We start from the raw sequence: 8350 nt of genomic DNA on the forward strand, positions 1-8350 counted from the left end.
ACTTTTCAATGTTGGCACCTAGATAAAAGTCTAAATTATATAAAAAAAAATCCCAGATTAATCCATCCATTCATTTTATTGAAACAAATTTATATGTTACTATAGTTCACTTGATTGACAGAAAAAAAAATCAAAAAATTATATAATACGAAAAATAGATGTATCTAATTTTTTACTTTTGATGCTTATTGAAACACTCCAAACATAGAGAAGGATTTCCATCACATGTGGCATAAAAGGTGGTCACCTCCTTTACCTTTTTTACTGCAGCTTTTCGACCCTCATTTTTACTCATCGCATCATAACAATCTCTGCTTCTTTTTCTAATTTTTCTGTTTCTGGAGTCCTAGGAAATAAGCTTATTTTCGGTTTCCTTAATTTGATGTTTGACATTAGATGTCTGTGCATGATGTTCAGAAGTGAGTTCACATAAATGGAATCGCCAACCGCCAAAATTTCGTTCGGAGTTCACGCGTCTACAAAGTTCTTTCCAGAAGCTCAAGGAGTGTACTCACCTTTCCTAATAGGTTACCTCTAAAAGCCGAGTTGTCTGCAAAGTGGATGAACTTTAAAAGCAGCTAAAATATGTTGCGTGACATCGCTTGGGGCACGAACGAGTTCTTGAAAAAGGACATTGTTCCAATAGTGACCAATCGAGGTATATTTTACAATTCCCATATACATTACAAGTCCCAAAAATTGTTTGATCTCCGTTATGTTTGTATCTTCCCACCGCTTTGAGCGGGTGTTATTATTTTGCAAGAATTCGTTGGCATTTTTATTGGTCTCGGTAAAATGTCTTCAGTAACTATAAGATTATATACATCAACTGGTCTCATTTCTGATGTCACTGGCGGACACTGCTGTGTTTGGTTCAAAAACTAAAGCTTTTAGAGGCTGGCAAGTAACTTTTGTCCGTTCTATTAGATGTTCCAGGTATTTGTTCAGGCTCAATTTCCTCGTTTTCTTCTCCATAATCTGGGAGATCCGAATCACTATTATTTCCATCAGAAGGTATGTACTCATAACTAACGAACACTTTTGAACAAAAACACACTTATGGCAGACAGAGTAGAAAATTTTTCTGTGGGGACAGCGAACGTGGTAAAATGACTCTATGGGATAAAAAACGGACCTATTACCATCTAATTTTAAAAAAATTACTGAATCGCGAAAATGTTCGGGAAAGTATTATGCTCTGGGACTTGCATACTTAGTGATACTCTGTCCTATATATGTATATGTGTCCTATATAGGCTCAGTGTTGTGTATTGTACAGTGCACTTCAAAAAAGGCTATGAGTATTACCAAAAATAAATTCGAGAAAAATTTAAGTTCGAAATGTTCAAAAATGATACAAATTTCTCCGGAAGACCTCAATGTTTCCTTGTATGAAATACAATGCTTTATGAAGAACCTAGAAGGAATTTTGGTTTCAAGAACTCATTTCAACCAAAAAAAAATTGTCGTCTTATTATATCTTAAAAAGTCATTAAAATCTCAAGACTCTGAAAATATTGCATCAAGGCCTAATAAAATATGTAAACATATGATTTTTGTTAGAAATGATTTAGTGTTTAAAAGTCTCAACGCTGTGTTCCCATAATGCAACTACATTAACAACTGATCCCTCAATCCGATCCTGTACTAATTCCATGATTTTCTCTCACAAACAAACAATATAAATAACGTACCGTAAAAAAAATATTGAAGTCACTCAGTACGAATTGAATGCGACATTATTCGACACTGGTTCTTTTGGTCCTTCTATACAAATATATACCAACAACAATACAAAGCTTTGCTTGCATCAACAAACGGGTATGGCAGTGTATTGTATGTGCATTCTAAGCTATACTATATGTCCTGTCGTGAGTCCGCATTGTGCAAGGATTTCTTCACTTCATTGTAATCCAAAAGAATGGACGTACTCAAAAATATCTCTTATTGTTGTTTTGTGTTAAGGACCATCATCATCCAGAATCAGAATTCCGCAGATCCCTTTAAAAGTACCGAGAAACAGAAACAGAGATATACAGAATTACAGATCTAGATGTAACCCACCCACTCACAGCAGCAATTACTTTGGCGTTTGAGCAGGGACAAGGATAATAATAATAATAATCGCAAATAAATAGAATGACACAGCAACAACAAAAAACGCGCGAAGAAAGGACTTCTTATTCTTCTTATTGCAAGAAGACATAATCGTAATCAAAAGTTGGGTATAGGTGGTGGACTTGCCACGGCACGGTGGCGGCGGGGCGGTAAGGCAGAGTAGGGGTTGATGTAGCATGTAATTTTTACCGATTTTGAAATTTTTATTTAAGTTGAGTTGTGAAAATTGTATATGACAATAAACAGGCTCTCGCAGTGGCAACATACGTGCGCAGCAAAGTGTATGTAGAAATGAACGAGAACAATAAATATAAGACTTTTTGGTTCCAGGACGCATATGACAATAATTCTTTTCGTCGTTGTTGACAATAAGGACGTCGACGACGCTGTTTAGGGGCAAATATAACAACAGGCCCTGGACAATTAGTAATTGAAAAGTTGTGTTTGTTTGGAATTTTATTTTTGCATTTGCATTTAAAACAACTCGGCTGTATTTCGTCGAGAGAAAAGAAGGAGCACACGCACTCTTGACTCCGTTGTGTAAGGATTCATTCTCTTTACGAATGGTGACGTTTTAATTACAAAAAAAGTTAAATGATTATCTTTGTTATTGTATGAAGGAAGGTATATGAATAAAAATATGTAGAGGGTTGAATTTATTTTCTTCAACAACAAAAGATTTTAAAAAAAATCCACTTGTCTTCATTAATTTTATGGACATGTTTTAGGTAAGTATCATGGGAAAATAGAAGACAAGTTGGTTGGTGATGTATGATTTTTAATTTGAAGTCAAGCGTTAGGTACAGTACAAGAAAGCCTCTCTTACTATACATGGATAGGTGTTTTTGTCAAAAAAAAAAAGAAAAAAGTTATGGACAGAGGCTTTTGTTGAGATTTTATGGTGTCTTCATTTCTTCAATAGATTTCTATCTTTTCTATGTTTTTAATATTGAAGGAAACGGTTGGTAAAACATGCTGTAAGCAAATTTTAGACAATGAGCTTTTAGAATGTAGCGAGTTATACAATTGGTCCATTATTTAAATGAATAATACACAATGTTGTCTTATTTAGACAATTTATTGTCAAAAACTATTCATTAATCTGATGGTGGACATTTTTCTTAAAAGAAAAGTTTAATTTTGAAATGACAGTTCTTCTTTTAGATTTCAGAAAAAAATGCTTCGGGGTTTGAACTTTGAATAGGTATGGAAGCACTTTGACTTACTTATTTTTTTAATCATAATACAAAATTAAATTTTAGTTATATACGGCTGATAGGGTGATTCATTAAGAGCTTACTTACTTATTTACTTAAGCATTAGCTCCACGTTGTTTGCAAACACTCGGTTTAAAACTGAGGAACAGTGTTCTTTCTACCTACTGACTTGCTCATCCACCGCAATTATCACAGTACCCTCTACTTCTTTCACCAGGTTTTGCTATGGCTGTGCAGCATCTTTTTCTTCTAGCTCCAATGCGTTGATGTAGTTACGTTTGTTACTCCACAAACTGCGCATGTGTTACGAGGACTCCAGCTTTTTTTTTGTCTTCCCTTTGTGTATCAGTTATTCGAGCCCTTAACTGTTTGCGTTCGTTGATCCTTGTCCAAGATTCTTCTGAAAGCCATGCGTTGTTGCTTCCTTCTTCTGAAATGAAAACATGTATCACAGCATTTCAATGGTGTTCAATGACGGCACGTATTTTGCTGCTGATTGTTCTCATTTCGTGAGACAGGTGGTTCCTGAATTTTTGACGGGTCGTAGGATCCTTTAGTCTAGCGATGTTGAATTTGGGGGCTCGTGTTCCTTCGTTGGATCTGCGAACTGTAGCTGTACGCCAGGATGCCTTCCCCTTATAATTTTCCTAGGTGCCCACTAAAAATTCTCAAATGGGATTTCTCGTAACATTTCAAAACATCTTTTTTGCCATGATAATTACAACCGAACAAACAAATTTTACCAATGGTTGCATTTTTCTAAACAAAAAAACTACAATATGTTAACACAAATATTTTGGAGAGAACAAAATAGTTTTGAAATCAAGACTTCATTTGTTCTCGAGAAATTTGAATGCAAATTAACAATTTTGAGTACTGTTTTTTCGAAAGTCCTTTTAAAACTTATTTTAAGTCGATATTCCTACGATTTCTCGAGACAAACTTCTCTCTCTATTAAAATCATATATTTAGATTCTAAAGACTTTGAAATTTTAAGAACAATGTCAAATTTTCATTTCCACAAATTAGAACAATTACGATTATGGGTCCTTAAGCTGAATTTAAGGGATGATGGCATGGTTAATATAGACTTTGAGGACCAATGTAACTTGTGATTCGTTCTATGACTACTACTACCTATGACTTTAGAAATCTCTACATAAAAAGTCTTAAGAAAGTAAAATTGTCTATGACATCGGTTGCCAGTTAACAGTTAACGGCATTCGGTTTGCGGATATGACCTAACCAACGTCGTTCTATTATTTTATGTATATTGAAAGTTTAGCTTAATGGCATAGCCTTCTATCTAAAAAGGGTCTCTTGACAGCAGGTATTTTTTCAAACCCAGAGGCCATTTTTAATAGATGACAACCAATTTGACAAATGTAGCTTTATAAAAAGGCCCCTAACAACGTATAAACGTTAGATATCATTATAAATCCAAGCCAAATTAGAATTTTGCAAATATGTATTTCTAAAATGTATGGTACGAGTATTTGTGTCAACTTGAATATTAAAATAGAAAAGAAAATAATTTGTTTGAATATAAGAAAACAATTAAATGCCATCTTCGAAAAGATAAGCTCAACTTTTCATGGCTAAATTGACATTCAAACGTCATAATCCTTTCGAAAAACGTAAGAGAAATTCTTCATAATCAAAAACACAACTCTTCAACAAATATTTAGTCTACATACATAAACAAAGAAGGCCAATCTCATCATCATCATCGTCGTCTTGTTTAAAGTTTGAACTTTCTATTTCTCCAAAAATCCCTCCACAACCCACAAATATTTCTTGCTTCTGCTCCCCTTCTTATGTGGATACATATACGTACCTATTCTGTCATGTCATTCATAATGCATGCGCCAACATTTAATCATACCACCCTCACATGCCATTTTGGCGAAATTTGCCATTTTGAAATGTGGTGCATAAATTATTGAACATACAAGGAGCTCTACTCCAATTTTAAACTGAGAATGAATATCATAACCCTCTTCAACTCAAACCAAAGCTTACTTATAACGAATCAGGCCAGAGCCTGATGGGCTGGCTTGGGCCCCCTTATATGTATAAGAAGCTTTGTTTACTTTGGCAGAAAAACTTTTGTGTGTACATGTAGATTGTATAGAATTCATTTGTGAAATCATATACAGCTATGGTCAAAATAATAGAAACAATTCACATTTTTGAGTAGAAATGTTTTTTTTTTGCACAAGAAACTATGTTAATGGTTAATGGGTAGAAGTTTCCAAAATATTCAATTCACACGTCAAAATAAACACTTGAAGGGAAATCTCAACTAATATTTTTGTGTGATTAAAAAAGGAAAGTTTTTTGGATGACTTTTTATATGATATTAATTTCGAAATTAGGTATTTTGACAAAACTGTAGAAAACTATCCATACAAATACTCCTCTTAAATGATATGATCAGATTTTAGACTCTTAAGCTCTAGACTCTTAACTCAAGGCCAGCCATACTTTTTAATGGGCCACATTGATATTTTTGTAACGCTACCCAGGGTCACAAGGGGTTTTAATATGCATTCATGCATACATTATGTATTTATTTCTTTATTGAAAATATTTTAATGTGATTTTTGAAATTGAGAACATATTTTTAAAACTTTATTTAGATCTGGCTTGTTGCTGCATGCAAACCTAATAGTAGGAGTCTGTAAGTTTGTTTCAAAAAAAATACATGTATTTTGCATATTTCATTTTCGAAAACGAAGATTCGCAAAAAAATGTAGATAAAAATAAAGTCAGCAGAATCTGTGAACTTCTTTTGACGATTGCATATTTTTCGAAGACGATGCTTCAAAATTGTAAGTATTCCCTTTTTTGCCTTTTCTTAAATAGAGCTTCATGATTTAAATCGTTTTTAGAATCGATATCAAAAAACATTGCCTGATCTTGATTTAAAATAGAAGCCATCCGTGAGATAGTCGTTGTTTCAAGATGCCATGGGTTTTCTACAAGCATTAAGCATTTTTTTATTTTTCTGATATCATGAAACCTTTCTTTTAAATTCTTTTGACAGTGCTGTTAAGTAATTTAATATTGTTGAGCAGTTTTCTTTATAGATGTTGATGAGGACCTTTGTAGCTATTACCATTGTTGGAAAATATTGTAGCTATTTACTACTAATTTCTTCAAAAAAATATTAAGCTTTTCTTCAAAAGCAAATATCTTACTTGCCATCTGTGAAATCTATTCCCCGGGTCTGACCTTTCACCGGAAGGAATTTGAAAAATTCTTCGAAGATTAAATTCTGTGCTATGCAATATCTAACAAACACAAGATGTTGCTGAAATATCAGTGCTGTTGCTGAATAATCAGTATCAAAAGCCAAGCTAAAAAACATACAGTTACTTACGTTTTCTATTAAATTGCCACGAATATATTTAGAAATGTCTTCAATACGTCCCACATAAGTTGAATCAGACAGCTGAAGTTTTTTATTCAGACAATATTTGATTTGTGTTGCTAAATTTAAACAGTATGCCGGCAGAAATTACGAAATATTCTTTGATATTTTGTTGCTGTTGTAATAACCTATTTAAAAAGTTAATTTTTTCACTTCTTACTTGCGTTCGAGAGGGATAAGTTTAAAGATTTGAGTTTTGTGTTAAAATGACGACCAATATTATACTTTTTTAAAATAACTTTTTCACGGCATATTAAACAGGTAGGTGCATTGTTTTTGCTTGGCACAAACAAATATTCTGTTTCATATTCATTTTAGTTTCGAAGAAATTCCTGCCATAAGTCTTTATTTACAAAAATTCACTGCAATCGCACTAACTGAAATTCAAAATGTAAGTCCCTATTACCTAATCATCAAAACGTTACGTTTATGAATTTCTCACTAAAAATTTGAATGAAATGATTTCAATTCAATTTCACAATGGCAAGAAAAGTAAGTAATACTCAGCGACATCTGTTTTTCATTTAGTTGCAAACTTTTCCTGGCGTTGAAAGGAGTGACATGTAGAATATTTTTTGAGAACACACGATGCTCACTTTTCCGCTGATTTTGCTGACGTTCTAGTGTTGCTTTCATTTTCAAAACTCAAAAGGATATATTTTTCCCACGTTTTTCTGCAGTCGCTCGATATTTTAAGAATTTATTAAACCACTCTGCGGGCAAACTTTTATACGCTCAAACGGGTTGAGTATAGCTGATCTAGACTCTAGACTTTTGGCTCTGAACTCCGGACCCTGGACCCTGGACCCTGGACCCTGGACCCTGGACTCTGGACTCTGGACTCTTGAAAACCGATATTACTTTTTTTTAAATCACATATTAAGAAACATTTACAAAATATTTATCGATGCAATTACACAATTTCTAAAGACATGTTTACAACCAAATAACTTTTGTTCCTATTATTTTGGCCATTGCTGTATGTGTACAGTACCTACATATAGACAAAGAATATGTGTTTGCATTGAACATCAATTTTATTAAAAGACACAGCTCCGAGTCCTGACTTTCCCGGAAGTTGTTGCCTCCTTCCATATATGTACATATATTCACCATACCATCATCGACACCGCGCCGCGCCCCATACCATCAAACATGTCTACTCGTAGATGTATATTTAATTTTATTTTTTTGTTTGTCAACGAAATGAGATTTTGGATTTTTCACATCGCATACCACCACCACTTCTAACCGTTCACCGTTTCGTTGCCGCCAACATCTGTCAAAATTGAACTTTGACATCGCGAGCATAATGCAAACAATCAGGCAAAGGCACAACAATATAATTATTGCATTCATTTCAATTCGTATTCGTTTTCGAATACGTATAGTTATTTGTATTCAACCCTCTGTGACGTCACTTATCGAAATTGACTCGAAGTTGCATTAGGCAAATTAAAAAACCCCGACCCAGGCAAGACACCATCAGGATATATTGGATATTGTTGTATACCTGTACTTGTAGTCGTTTCCGGTTGAACAATAAGCTGAACGGTCGGTCGGTGTATAGATAAAAACA

Source organism: Eupeodes corollae, chromosome 3 (genome assembly GCF_945859685.1).
Source record: "Eupeodes corollae chromosome 3, idEupCoro1.1, whole genome shotgun sequence".
Lineage (NCBI taxonomy): Eukaryota > Metazoa > Arthropoda > Insecta > Diptera > Syrphidae > Eupeodes > Eupeodes corollae.